This window comes from Atractosteus spatula, chromosome 12 (assembly GCF_055471065.1).
Source record: "Atractosteus spatula isolate fAtrSpa1 chromosome 12, fAtrSpa1.hap1, whole genome shotgun sequence".
In the NCBI taxonomy this organism is placed as follows: Eukaryota; Metazoa; Chordata; class Actinopteri; order Semionotiformes; family Lepisosteidae; genus Atractosteus; species Atractosteus spatula.
Genome location: NC_142717.1, coordinates 5,092,998 through 5,109,257, shown reverse-complemented (window position 1 = coordinate 5,109,257; position 16,260 = coordinate 5,092,998). Strand labels below are relative to the sequence as shown.

General features: G+C 35.6%; 1 protein-coding gene across 1 annotated transcript in view; it reads right to left on the bottom strand.

The window, feature by feature from the left end:
* rspo2 (R-spondin 2) overlaps positions 1–16,260 on the bottom strand; it is an 86,355-nt gene that overhangs the window by 18,214 nt on the left and 51,881 nt on the right. The gene's annotated exons all lie outside the window — the stretch shown is intronic.

The following is a 16,260-nucleotide window of genomic DNA, read 5'->3' as shown; positions in this document are numbered from 1 at the left end:
CAAAGGAAACCCAGTGGGACCAGCAGTGTGAAACATTTGGTATGACACTAAGGATCGAAGTTCTGTAGTTTAGAGAAATCCTGCTGAGTTCATTAAGGCCAAGCAAAGACTTTTGGAGTATGTCAGCTTGCTTAGCGCAGAAGATTTTATTCTCGATAGTTTTCACAACTTTTCATTCCAGCACAATGTTGCCTCCATGGGTATCTTAGTGTGTGTTCAAAGGTTACCATGGCTTAATGGCTTCCAGAGCCAAAGCATTTCAATAAATCGAGAAAAAGACTTTTTCAAAAGTATTTCTCACTCAAAGTAAATTATACTACTTCAATCCATAAAAAGTCAAGGATGACACAAAGTACTCAAGGTGAATAGCTACCTTACTGTGACAGAGCTGAGACTGTGAGGCCTTTTTGGCATTCTTGCATTTTGTTCCCTTTAATAGCTTTGTGAAGCAGTTCCTAACCCCCCTAGGTGTGCTCTATATAAACAAATTCATGTAATGAAATGAAGTTCCTCATTATGCTTTCATTAGGCCCCATTAATTGTTTGTTTTCCTATATTCTCCCATTTCCGAAGGCTCACATGATCTTAAATATGTATGACCTCTGGGAAATGTATTCATATTTATCTTCACTGAACTGACTTTATCGCTTATGGATCTGGGTGGCTGAAAAAAATAACTCACCCTTTCTGTTCCCAATAGACTTGGTATTGATTTCTTTTTTTATTGTTCAGGGAAGTTAGCTCTTGCTAATAGGGCATGCATAAAAGAGTTAATTTCCAGAACTTGCTGTAGGCTACATACTGTAAACACCTAGCAAAATGTTTTCATTCTAAAAAATTACTTCATGGCTCTATTTATTATGATTCTGGTAGAAAACTGACCGACCGTAAAGCTATGCTGGCAGTTTCTAGCTTTTTTAACAGGTTAGTCTACTGAGTTTTTGGATGCATTTCTAGTGTAAAAACTGGCAGTGCTAGCAGACACTGCCATGTTTGGATGTCTGGATTATATTTGTCAGATCTGAGATTTTTTTTCTGTATCAGGGTGGTTATTTACTCTTCTATACAGAGTTTTTTGTCCAGCCACAAACTAGTATACGAACAGTACAAGCATTAACCTCTAGCACACCAAAGCTGTCAACAGGAGGTGTTGGGGCACTGCCCCACCGATATCTATCTCAGTTAAATAAGGCAGATACTGTATAAAATGTTACTGTAAACTGAAGGCTTCCAAATAGTGTCAAATCGTCCTCTATCGTGGCTTCTGCAACAAAGTTGCATGTGTGCAGTAAAATTCCTTGCAAAGATCTCCTTACCGCCCTACACTTGCAGCTATCAAACTGCAAACTATCAGCAGGATGCCTGTAGTGATGCCACAACCGCCATAACAAACAGTTGTTACCTAGGAAACCATAAGTTCAACTTTGCATTGAATACCTGTTGACACTTTTTTTCTTAGGGTTAAGATTCTGGACTAAAGTTGAAACTTTAAATTACGAGTGGGACACTAACATTGGCCCTTAAGCTTTGCAAAGTGTAAATTCTCTCCTACAGGACCTGTAGGCTTTTAGTAAGATCTATTATGTTTTTTCTTTCTAAGGTAAAAAAGAGTTGTTTAAAAGCATTTTAAAACAGATATGTATTGTATGTTTCTAAAAAAAAATGTTTCTTATACAGTATGCAGAAAGGTAACGTATGCTGATTTACCAAGTGAAAATAAACGTTTTGATAATGGTGAGCAGCTGGTGTAATCTTGCATCAGTTTTCTTGTATTAAAGAGCAAAAGCAAAACAAATTTTCACAGGCCACGTCTGGCAGTGCTGGGAAAAAGATACTAGGACATCCTAATAAACACTTTTTAAATGATTTGTCTAAGCCCATTAGAAATTACAGATGACATTCTACACAGAATGTCTAGAAATGTTTACAAGGATGGCACAGATATACTAGATATACTCCTTGCTGGAGAGATTGATTTGTGCAGAAGAAAAATAATTGACAGTGATGCGTGACAACAAGAACCCCACCACTGCCACCAAACAGCAATGCAGTTCTGAATAAACATAATGGACTTGGACAAGCTTCCAAACTTAAGAAAATCAATTCACTGCATTGTCATTCTACTTTTCTAATTTTCTTCCTACTCCTTTTCATCCCAGCTGACAGTTATGTTTTCCCACATTTCCAATCAAGGTAGTGTATATTCCAGAACTGGAATCTGTGGTTCTGGGTTTTGTGGTCATACCTTCTGTGTGGAGACAGCATGGTCTCCTTATGAGAATGCAGGTTTTTGACAGGCGTTTCCGTTTTCTCCCACAGTCCAAAACGTTTCTGTCTAGTTCAACTGACGTCTCTAATTTTCCTGCATGTGTGTCAGTGTGTGTCCTGTGATGGACTGGCGCTTTTTCACTCAAATTTATTTTAATGTTTCTTGGAGAAACATTTTTGGTGCTGAGCAAAATGGTCCTGCAGATACTGTGTGCTTAATGTTTACCATGGATACAGAATATGAACTTTCCCTTGATTATTTTTATGCACAGCCACAGTGTTTAAGTCTTAACTTCATAAAATAATAAATTTACATTATTAAGAAAAGCAGTGACAATGACAAAGATGATGTTGCAAGGTGTAAATGTCAGTGTCACCTTATCCGAAATATTGCTAATCCAATATATTCTAAATCTGAGAACACTGTAATGTTTTATTCTAAGATATTGGAAGTCTGGGATTGTGAGAATAACGTATTGGTTAACTTTAATATACGTAAACTTTGAAAGTTTTCCACTGATTTATCATCCGTGCCTGTGGTATGACGAAGGATTCTCCACATGAAATCCAACGAGACATGGGGTGTTTCAAATACTCCCTTTTGAAGGCAGTTGCTGACAAAATGACAGTGAGACACTCAACAGTATTTATTTTGGTCAAAGAGCAGGGCACTTTGTGGGAACTTAATCAGAATGTCTAACTCCTACTCTCTCCTCCACAAGGAATGTTACCAACACAAGACCAGAGACTTGCAGATAAAGCTACTGCTAATGACTTTCCCATTTATGAAACATTAAATACCATTAAAACATTAAATACTTCAAAAGCAACAAATACCATAGTATAAAAACTGTATCACTATAAGATTTTAGAAACTTCCTTTTTTATTTAGGATGTATAAGTTGTTAAGATTAATTTAAACAAAATCCAATACTGTCTAAAGGAAGACACGTTTATTCAAATTAGTGCATAATAAACTTGTAAAAACCTGAAATAAAATTATTTATTTACGTATACAGTATGTAATGCTTTACAAGAACCTCCTACACAAACTCAAGTAAAATGTTCTAATAGATACCTTCAAATAGTCAATACTTCATGGTAATTCTAAAAATATTCTGTGAATTATTATTAAATTTTTTCTGCATTTTAAAAAAGGTTATTAGTAATGACACATATTCAGTTTCTCATATTGACAGAATAATCAAAATAGATTTTTCCAAAAACACTACTTCTTTTAAAATACAGTGAGAAAGTGATACCTGTTTCTCTGAACACAGGTGCTACAGACACTCTCTTTATATACAGTATACAGTCTTAGCTAATATTCCTTATGCCCATCAGAAAATACATTGTAATAAATTTAATAAACCCAACAGAAATATATTTTATTGAACTAAATTCAATTAAATAATTCTTGAATACCTAAATGGTAAAGACAAAAACAGACCTTAATCATGGCTAACGTAGGGCTCTTGTGAGCCCCAGTAAAGATGCTCATTCGGCGCACACTTAAGCCTTATGATCCAGGCAACACCAGACTGAGCCATGGGTTGTGCTGACCATGACTCTACCAGTAACACACACAATGAAGAGAGTGCTGTTGGAGATGGATGCGCTGGAGTTGGCTTGGAACTCCCAGCATGCTCTGCAGCAACAGCAACAACTCCCAGAACTTGCTAAGTGTTGAAGAGCCTGTAGTGATGGCAGTGAGAAATGTACCACTTCTCCAGTTGGTGCCAAATCTCCTACATGTAGTGGAGCTACCGGAGTATCATATGACAAGCAGCTCTGAAAAATGATTGGATCTGAGGTGAGTGAGAATCCCCATTCTCCCCAGGCCATACAGGAGTTGCAACTTTCTTGTTTATAAACAATAGGGGCATACATACTGTATTTAGCAATTCCAACTGTATTTCAGAAATAACCATGTTTAATAAAAAAGCAAAATAAACACCTTAAACAGGATATTCTCACAGGTAAATTATTCCAGTCACGTTTTTCAATTTATGGTGTATCCTCCTTTTCCATCTGTTTCTGCTCGGAAACAGTGGTGGTCATTTTGAATCAAAATATAGCTGGAATATTGACCCATTTTTTTCTTCCTCCCATTAGATCCACCAAATGTCCTTCCTTCCTCTTTTGAAGGCCCGGTCTCAGCACAAAACTTTATTTGACATTCCTGAAAAAAGGTTGTTGTTGTTTTTTTCTCTATGCGTTTAAAGTCCATGAAATGGACAATTCTGACCAATCAGTCAATAAATCAATCGATTTTATTCTTATATACAGTACAGTAAGTGCCTTTCCATCATGAGAATTCTCTGGGCATTTTGCATAAAGTAAACCTAAAAACGTACAACAAGCAGAAAAATAATAATAAAATGGAAGCCTTTTATAAAATTTAAAATGAAAGGAAAGAATTATGTTAGGAATTGAATGCCTTTCAGAACAAGTAAGTCTTCAGGCTAGAATTAAAAACAATCAGCCTATGAGCAGATGGAAATCTCTGTTTTTCTTTCGATTTTTGGCATTTAAACCCTCCAGTGTTAAGGCTAGACCTAGCTATTACAGTAGACGCCCACCGCTGGACTTGGCAAAATATTATTTCTTTAAATACTGTGTACACTCTTCTCCAAACCTATTGTGCTCCCTTGTTGCAGAACTGTCATATCTTGGCTTCATTAGGCCAAAGAATGTTGTGCGAAAAATCTTGCGGTTGATCAAAATATTATTTCGAAAAGCTTTAACAGATTTGTCTGAGGGCATTTTTTCAAGAGAAGTGTCTGGCAAGGTTTCGGGTCATGAAACTCTTTTCAGTTAATGTCTCACTGCTTTGTCGTTTACTGTATATTTATTCCAGAAATGTCCATTTCGATCATCAGATAGACTGAAATAGCAAAAGAAATTGAAATTATTTCAATTTCATTAATCTGTGTCGCTGCTTATGTTAAAGAAAATGATGTAAAAACATTTGAATCATCATTCTTCCACCCATCTTCAATAAACTATTAGCCAAAATAGCTGCTGTCTGTTATCAATCATTATTAAGGTGTATATTTGAAATAAATGTTAATGAATTTAAGTTTTGGTGTGTTCTATTCAATTACAATTTCTTGAATTTGGTAGTGTATTTCCAGGTATGTTGTCATTATTTGAAAAAAGTTGATTCTGTTCAATTACCGAATATTTTGCAGTGCATGTGAATACCTTCTACTACAGTATACAACTGTATATGTATATACTCAATAAATATTGATTGGAGACACCGTATAAGTATTATATTACAGCCACTGTGCTATACATCCATCTATACCTTGGAAAAAAGAAAAAAACTGGACAGACATTCACATACTGCCATGTCTTGATACACCTTGCTTCATAGAGTCTTCTGGAGATGAAAGACTCTTATTCTGTTACGCAAAGCCTCAAGATTATGCTCGAAGTTACAGTGCTATTGCAATGTAAAGCTTTTCAAGATGTGCAGCAATTATGGGTGATCGGTGCGTGCTTGCGTACCTTCCAACAAATGACCAAAGGAACCAGCCTCTGAGAGAAATCCCTTGCTGCTTTTGACATTGCAATAAGATACCCCTGTGCCCAGCTGCTAGTCAGTGAAGACGGACTGCATATTAATTTCTCAAAAAAACAGTCTTAGGTTTCAGAAATCAGATCTCAGCTCTGGGAGCTGCCCTATGGAGCACAGTAAAGAAGACCTTGACAATTAATTACACTGCTTGAACCGATCAGTATGACGTTGACTCTGACTGTCAAAAAAATCAAAATGTTAGAATTGAGACCGTTGGGCCGAATACACTGTTTAAAAATGACACAAAAAATCAGTATGTATTTAAAATTGTGGTGTATGTGTATTAGTATAGCAATATCATACAACCCCACCCTTTAGGACCTACATCAAAATCACTCTGTCCATAATGAAAATATTACAAAGCAGGAGCTGTTGACTACTTTGTACACTCATTGAATTTTCAAAAGCTCAGCTAGAAGTGAAATCAATTAAACACCAATAAACCTTTTATGCAAAACTAGCTTATTACTCAGATATATTACAATTGGCAGGTGACAGCTCTAACCAAGTCATCTATATAGTATCTGAGTTACATGCATTAACTGGGCCCAGTGATGGCATGTAAGCAGAATAATAAAGTAATTACAATTACAATTACAATTATAAGCCACATTCCATCTCATTGGATCTAGGAGGATTCTTAAGTGCTTTACATACATGGAAGAACCCACTCCATTCACCACTGAAGTACAGCAGCCATCTGTGTGGGTGCACAATGATATTGTGTGATGCACACTAGCCATGTCCACCAGCAACCCCACAACACATTGGATCAAGTAAAGAAGTGAAGAAATGCTTCAGCAATGAAATTAAGGGGACACACTGGAAAACCCAGATTGTGCAGACCTAGAGTAGAAATTAGCTGGGACATAAGGGTTAACAACACAGCTCCTTATGAAGAGGGATTTTTCATCATCACAACCCCAGTTGCTCATCTCATCGGAAAGATGCCGCCTTCTTCAGCATCACGTTTCCAAACACCATTCCACGGTGTTGGTTTTTCCGAGATTTCCTATCCCAGTATTGAGCAGACCTACTGTAGCCCTATTTAACACTGTTTTTTGCGGAAGCAATTTGGGGAAATTCAGACGACTCAATTCTTGAGTGGATTGATTTAATATAGTTAAAATATGCCTCATGTTCTCTCGTTCTTAAACGGTGCTCTTCTATATATAAATTAAAGCAATATGTTACGCTAATACTTTTTAATAAGGATAAATGTAAAAAATAAAAAGTGTAATAGTTCCTTAAATACTACTTTAACACTTTGTTGATTAAATATTTACAGTAAATGCATTCAGTTAATATTTACTCAAGAGAGTGTTTTTGTAAGCAGTATCTAACATTGAGACACAACTTTTACACAACAGACCTTTGCATTGAAAGACTATATTAAGGTCTACTGAATCAGATCACACACAATCTGCCAGTTAACTACAGATTAATAAATTGGCACACCAGTCACATCAATTCTAGTCCAGGGTGTGCACAGTCATTCTGACAGAGAATTAGGCAATTAGGTTCATCTTCAGTGGTAAGTGTACTGGATATTTCTGGCTGAACATTTTATCCAGGATTTTCTGTGATACTGCCCAGATACAATTTGCCATTAATCATTTTCACTTTCATAATGAATCATCAGCAAAAGTTATCATCAAAAGTCATTTAGCTCAATGCTAAAGTCATAGAAGGAGAGAAAAACTGAGGGCTTAAGCCTTCCACAGGGAAAAGCATAGGTCATTTATATGCCTTCGTCTTAAGAGCAGTAAAACTGCAAATAAAAGTTGTTATTCCTTTCGGATCTCATCTCTGCCATGGATCCTTCAACTGATAAACTCATGGACCATAAGAACTAAATTAGTTTGTAGTTAAACCATGTGGTTGTGCTTCATCATTGGCTTTTCAAGGAAAGTCAAAACACAAAGGCATAAAAAATTGAATATGGATACCAATTTTACAGTCCAAAAAAATAAGAAAGGCTTGTATTTGATTATGCGAGTGCTAAATTGAAATGTTCAGTACAGAATATTATCTGCCAAATCCTAAATCTAAAACAATTTACTAATAACGACAAATTCTCATGGAACACACTGTCAAAGTTATAGAAAAAGTTCTTTACAACTGTTATCAGAAAGACAACATTATGCATCTGTAGTGAACGGTGTCTACTTACAGTACACCATGTATGTTTTCGCTACTTTTAAATGGATTCAGATTCGTATGTTTAGAAACATTTTAAAAGGGAAAAAAAAACTAAATATGTTCCTAATGATTTCCAGACAGCAATGCTGTGGCATGCTTATCAGGAGTAAGCAGATTGGCTTTGCTTGAAAAGAGAGTCCCCTTGGGCTTCACTGCTTCTCATTTGCAGAAAAGCAGACTGGGTCAGACAGCCTTGGTGCTGATTTCCTTCAGCCCTGTATGATCAGGTCTGAGTTTCACCACAAATCTTCCTTTCAGGACTTTAACCAGGTGTTCAAGTACAACAACATTCCCATGAATGCGTTCATATGGGACAGGTTGCTAAATGCCATTAACAGGTATGATTAAGTGGACTACATCTACAGTATGATGGCATTTATGGAGCAAAGAGAATGGAAAGGCTTGGTAGATAAAGTCTAAACTAATCCATTTTGAAGTTCTACTTTAACTTAAAAATGTATCTTTATTTGGAAAAAAAATCCAGAAGAGACAAAAGCCAGTCAGGTCTTTTGAATTGAATGTTCAAATAGCAGCCAGTGATAGGCTTAAGCTAATGACCCATCATCCTCTTAAGATAAGGATTGAGAAGGCATGCCCATAAAGTAGCATGATATGATCACTTTCAAATATGCATGCTTGTCCCAGTATTGTCCCATTTCAAAAAGACTGATTATAACAGAAATACTCAGGACATACTGAAGTTGTACAATCGTCTTGAATTGTCTTTTAATTACATACGTACACAATTAAAAAGTATATTAATGAGGGAACCTGGTGTTTGCTGTTATTAATGGCAAACAGTACACAAAGCTGCAATGATCATGTTTTCCATTCCTGCCATTTTTAGATGTTAGCCTTACCCTCTATACAGAAAGTATAGTCACAGGTTTCTAGTCTTTATCTTATCCTTATCCATTAAAGATAAGTACCTTTTCAGTTTAGTTTGCAAATTCCTTTTGACAGTTATTACTTCATGCCTGATGAAAGGACTGGGATACAATTTTTTGAAAAATGTTGTGTTAAGGAAAACATTACTGAATGACTTGGTTGTAAAACTGATGAGCTCAGTTTTATACACTAGTCATTTAAACATACACTGCTTCAGCAGCAGAACCACAGCTAACAAAACTTTTGCTGGTTAGTATACTGTTTTTTGAAACACGATTAATGCAGCAAATGCTGGTCAGTCAAAATTTCTCATTTAAACCTGGCAAGACTAAAGATATTAAATTTGCATGCACATGCAAAGCTCTCAATAATGGACATCACACAACAACAGCACAGGAATAACACAGGTAGAGAATCTGCTTTTTTGCAAACCTTGTTTTTTTCATATTAACTTTGCAATTAATGACATAAAAGGCCACGTGGTGATACTTCTGATCAAATATCTGTCAGATAGGATTTCGTTTTCCAGGTTTCTCTCATTTCAGCTTGAGAGATGTTTACTGCAGAGATCAATACTTTTGATGGCTTGCCTTGCAAAATCAAGTATCAAATCTAATGATCACAAAAACATTTTCCTTTGGGCGGCAGAGCGTATCTCTTCTTACATAACATCACTTTTTATTGCACAGCTTAGAAAGTGTACAGGTTTTTACTTTTAATGTGCAACAAGACTGAATGTGAGAATGGTGAGGATGCAAAGGAAACATACCTTTAACACAAACAGACACCTTTATCCTGTGTATAATGTTCTCTTGGAAGTACAAGCAGCTTTTCCTTCTTAAAGGAATTAGAAAATGCTCACTAATAATATGTTTATATAGAATATTGCATCTAAATCTTATTAGAAAACTTATAGAGCTTTACAGAGCTTAAAGAGGGTTTAGGTACTCCTAAGTATTAATGTTATTGTTTGCTCAATGGGTCTTAATGTTGATACCGCCCTGTAACGCTAAAGCTCTATATAGTCACTTCAGCAATGACAGTACTAGCAATAGCAGTAATACTGATAATATTAGCTTAAAATACTTTTAAATAGTTATGACTGTCATGCATCAATTTTTAAGCCACTGAATTGGATGACAGGGATTCAGTAGTGTCTCCTGAGGACACAGTAAGGAAAGTAATGCTCAGCTGAGTTCTGACAATTAATCTCTTCTGAGAGTGTTTCTCCTCAGACAAATCAGACATTTCATACCATCCAAAATCGTCAGTGCAGACAGGTCTGCTATGGTAGAGGATATTGAATTTATTAACTTTTCCATTAATAAACAGCAAATTAAAGCATGCCAAAGGACCAACTTGGGGATAAAATGATGAAAAGTATGTTTTTTCATCTTTCCTCTGGGTGTTGTTTTATTATTCATGTTGCCTGAGGAAGCTATCAGTTTCTTTGCCATGTAGTAAGTAATGTTTAATCATGACATATTTCATTTAATATATATGTTTAAAATGTGTGCTTGTTTTACAGATACTAAGATTAAGCATAGGGGCCACTGAAACCAACCCATATATGTGCTGAAGATGACAAGCTTCAATATGCAGAAAATGCAAAGATCTGGAGGTTTACAATAAGCATTTTGAAAAGGAAGCCAGTTACGTCACATGAAACTGCAAATAAAATTGTACAAACGAGTCAAAATGTCTCAAGCTAATTTTTTTTTTATTTCCTGAAAATCCATGAAAATCTAAAAGACCTTTGTTTATGTAATCAAATCCCACATGCTGCTGTATGTTTATGTTCAAACTGAGTATTATTCAGCAATCTTTCTTTCATTTCCTTCAAACACGGGTTTTGATTAAAAGCACAAAAAATGTTGCTTTTAATCCAAAGCAACATTAGAAGCTAATATAAACATTATAACCTACTGTTGCTAGTGTAGAAAACCTAAAACACACTAGATTTGTATTGCATATTACATAAAATTATATTGGATGGCACAAATGACCTTGTCAGATGTATATCAAAACTAGTGTACATTTGTATGAACTAGAGACACTTCTAGAATGCAACAACTTGATAACTCATTAGATTGCTCCGAATTGCACTAGCAATTGTGATTAAGAGTTTGCTCTTTCCCACCTCTTCAGACCTCTTTTGACCTTTATTGTGTACAACAGTTCCTTCAAATGATGAGCCAATACTACTGAAAGTTTTTGCTGAATTTTTTTTTGATGAAGCTCTTGTGATTTATTTCAAATACTTCTTGACAAACCTATAAATTATGGATTTTCATTACCAATGTACAGCACCTTGGCCTGGCCTACTAGTTTCTTAACATCCAATTTATACAATTCCATAATGTTGAATTCCTGCCGTAAATGAGTAAATTGGCTGATCTGTGGTCTCCCTGTAGCTGTCATGACACGTGTATGTAGACAAATCAGTCAATCACTAACTGTGCCTCCATGTTCATAAGACTGTAAAAGCAGCACGGTTTTTAACTCATTTCAAAATGTATTTGTGATCAAGTGAAATACTTGAATAGACCTTACTAAATCAGAATAAGAATATGCACATGACACATATTTAAGTTACCTATATATTTAGTGCAATATAGTCAGGAATAACTAAGCCATGACAAAACAAGGCAGGAAATTTAATAATAACACATAGTTGCCGGCTATTATCTCGAAAATATCAACTGAATTCCTTAATTGTCGCAGTATGACCCTTTTGGCAGGGAACTTGCTCACGTGTGGCTTTTAAAAAACAAACCCATCACCCTTTTCCAGAAGAGTTTTTCTAACAAAAGTAAACCTGCACTTTATGAATGCATCAGGGATGTATTGTGCAAGGTCGTTGATTATACCACATTAAAAACCGGGGCAAAATAAAACAGAGCCAAAGAAATCAGCTTTCCTATTGATTAAACCCTCACATGAACACAACATACTTAACACCAGCAACCTAGCAAAGGTATGCTTTCTTTTAATTAAAACAGATTGCAAAATACAAGGTGAAGTTCAAGCAGGCTTACAAATCAGCAAGAGTGTGGGAGAAGTGAAACAGAGAAGTGTATAATGTATGAAGTGAGGGTCATGACATAAATATCACAGTTTCCAGTTAAAAATGTAATTAGAATCCTAACAACATTTTTCAGTTGCCCTAAGATAACAGAAGGTGTCTGTGTTAAGATATTGAGAAACATGCCCTGCTTCAGTATGGTAAAAACAGAATACACTAACCCCTTGCTATATGAACAGAGTGTTATACGAGTTTTCACTTAAACAAGATGTAGTAATTCCCACCTGTCGTTTAATGAGTAATCTGATTTAATTTAATCTTAAAAGCTGGGCTCTCGTAATGGTTTGCCTAGATTCATTTTTTCTTTTTATTTTCTTCTTTTTTACGTTTTGATTTTTTTTTATTTTGATTGTACAGTACAGCATAGTACCCTAATGTTTATCGCTAACAACTTTGCTAACCACTGTAACGATGTAACTACTGTAGTGTACCATAAATAAGCAGGAGTGTCATTGTTTTCCTGTCTATGTATTATACATCGGCTAATACCTTTAAGCATATTAGTCAAATAATTAACCAGGAATGTTATCGTTTTCATACTTAAGTACCATTTTGTGCTGTATTAAGGTGAAGTTCGGGTTTTTGAGGAACCAAACAAAGATTAGAACATGGGAAGCAATGGGAATTTTATTTCTGGTATACGAGTTTTCAACTTACGAGCAGTTTTCGGGGAATGAATTTTAGCATTTTTTTGATAAGCTACAATTATGACATCCAAGTATCTTTCTTCTTCACAGCAGAGAATGCCTACAAGCCCTCCTCTTCTGTTAAGGGCTCCACATCCGAAACCAAACTAAAACTCAATCAGTCCTACCTATAATAATCTGAGAAAGTCTGAGTCCTGGGTTGGTTTTATAATATAATTACCAGCCAGTATCTTCAACAACATAAATTCCTTCACTCTTTTAGCATTTAATGAATACTTCCGGAGTTGTTAAGGAAGCAAAGTGTTTCAGGTATAACGTTTTGCAAGGAAATGTCAACTTTAAAGAGGTTAAAAGGTTACATAAAATACATCCTCAACAGCCAAACATGAGTAACATGCAAAAGAAGCAAAAGTACATTCTGAACCATGACCCCAAAATAGCTAAAACAGTATGTGAATAGTATATGAAAGACAAGCATCGAGTTGATTGGCTTGGATGACTTACACTCTGATCAAAGAAATAAACCAACCAGCACAGTTACATGAGAACCACCAAAGAGTAAAGTGGGAACAGTCAATCAGGCTGATCTGGGCTCTCTGCAAGCACAGCAGTCCCACAGCAATTCACTCTCATGGCCAATGAAGAAACTGCCTCTCCAGTATGGAGCTGCGTTGCCTCACAGGCTCGGAGGTAGACAAGGCACAGTCAGCCTACAATTCCTCATTCTCCTCTGTCTGTGGTCTCTGGGTTCATACTCGAGACCGGAGATGTGGAAAACACACAACTGGCAATACCAAAATTGGATGAGTTTAACAAAGAAGAACTGATGATTGCCAAATTGTGTTTAAAATTCTACATTTACACCACTGCATTTCTTCTCTCACAGATATACACGCAGATCCTTCTAACCAAACATTCACCACTCTGTACACACTGTATATTTTACAGTTCCTCCTATTTTCAGAGGCTAAGTATCACAAAGCAAAGAACTAAAGCATTAAATGTAAAGAAACGAGCCAAACAGTGTGCAATGTAAGACAAGCACAACTGCAGGCTGCTGTCTGGAATGCTGAACAGCCCAACATCAGACATGTTTTTCAAAGGCTATTTAAGGTAAAAGTGTGGTTGCAAAGGTGCTCTCAATCTTTTTTGTTTAATCTACACAAAAGAACAGTAGATGCTTTTCATGCAAATTGCCAGACGTTGGAAGCTTTTTCAGTGTTGAAACAGATTTAATACTGCACTTACAGCAAACTGTAATTCACACTTCCTATATTTTTAAAATGTTTTTTGTCCAGCTATCGCATGTAATAATTCTTTGACAATATGATACATGCAGTACGTTACATATAAGCTTAGATGCCGTAGTGGGAACAATGCCCCTTTCAGTGGAACGTAGCCTTTTCTACTTGGAAGAATTCCATTGGACTAAAAGGGAGTGAATTCACCTAATATATCAGTCTCACAAAAATATATGGATTTTTTTAATAAAGTTCAGCGAACGCTCAGCTAGTATTTTATAATGTCAACAGATTATTAGGGAGGGAGAGAGCCCCCCTTGGCTGTCACTGTAATCTGAACGCTTTGATTTGGTGCAAGGAATTTCACCACCAAGGGTGTTATCCTCCACTCTCCTTAAGGACTCTATTAACAGATGCCAGAACACCTCAGCACACCAAAAATGTTCTTAATATGCATGCCCACCTCTGCCAATTACCAAGCAAACCAGCACGTCTCAACAAACAAAATTGTGCCCTACATTAAACACGTACTTAAAAGAAGTAAAGCAGACACAGTCTGTGAAAGGGTTTTGTATAAAATGTTAACCTAATATTGCCAACAGATGCAAAACTCAAAGCAATCAATTTCTACTGATTATGCGACATGAACTGGCACACTGGAACAAATTCTGTAAAGCTTTATGTAAAACTACTGCAGAGATGCTCAACTTTATATTAAGCTTTATCTATGTTTCTTGTGTGTTAGAAGAACAGGTTGTCCTTAATAATAGAACGGTAGTTAAGTCAATTAAAGAGTAGGGGTAGCTAAGATAAATATATATATAATATAATCGTTACACGGCAAATATATCATTTTTATATAAAGTAAATATAAAAATCCATCTACTAATACGTGCTATTACTTCATGGTATATACATAGAAATTATGTTATCTAATAATTTATTGATGCTCTTCACAGGTGATTTTTGTTTCTGGCAATAATTAAGCATTAATGGTATTTACATGAATAACAAATGCAGGGAAGGTACCTGCAGGTTCAAGCTGATTTCAGCAACAACAATTCCACTTGCCAATTAAATTTAAAGTTTATGTATTAGAGTTTGAAGCCGCATCCAATCAGAGAATTTCTACTCAGCTGTGAAATATAGATTACCAGCTTTGTCTAAGATCCTGGCTTTACTGGAATTTTGCTGGAACAGTCATTTTAATGAGTGAACATCATTTTTGGTGTAGAAAACAAATCTTTAAATTGTCATACTTTGCTGATGCTGCACAATTTGTTGAAACTCTTAATAGCTCCACAGGTGATTTATTGTTTATTGTTGCTAGCGGTCTTTCATAAGCAAAGACATTTGTCTTTTTCAAAACCACATCACAAGAAGCATATTTTTCATGGGCATTTGACCAACTTGAAATAAATCACTTTAAACTCTTCAAGAATAATGTGGGTTGTGCTTTCTAATTGTGTCTTTGCCAAATAATAAATAATGCATGCTCCTTACACTGCAAGACATCGCAGGAGTGTAATCCTCAAAAAAATTTGAAATTGCCTTTCATGAAAAGAATACAAAGTACATTTCATCTATTTTCCAATGACATTTGAAGGAGATTTGCTTCCTGAGTCACTGGACATACATTTGTGTTGGTCATTCCTCAAAAACCTACCAATGTAAACACAATGTATATATACGTACAAGTCTGACACATTTTTATTTTAAATTGTTAAAAGCCCTGCAGAAACCAGTCTTAGAAGTTTTCTCAATAAGCAAATAAAAAACGCTGTCCATTAAAAACTTCTAGCAAATTAATGCTTTAATAAGGTTGTAAACAGCACATTCACATTTGCCTGTAAAGACTTTTTTAGGGAAAGTCTGTAAATGCAGCTTCAACATGTTGTCAGATTTGATTATGTAACCACTTCTTCAGCAGTAGATTAGGAAAAAAACTATGTATGTAATTCTTCAAAAGTATAGTGCTACTCCATTTGCCTGAATAGCTCTGTGCAACAGAAATTAGGTTCTCCATACACTTCCTAGGGATCATGATTACACCTGAAATAAAACCATTAATAGCAATACAAAAGAGGCAGATGTAACAACAAAATGAAACAGAAAGGCAAAATCCATGACAAAACATTGTGCTTAAAATACTAATTACTCTAGTAAAAATATTCAAATAATACTGTGGTTACAAAAATCTAGGCTTATCACCATCTCTTGCTACAACTGTTTCAGTAAAACGTATGAAATTCTTTTCATCGTTCACTTCACAACAAATGTTTGCAGTCAGATGTCCAATGCTTCATTCACTTCAGTGCGGTGGTGTGGTATCATGGGTGTTGT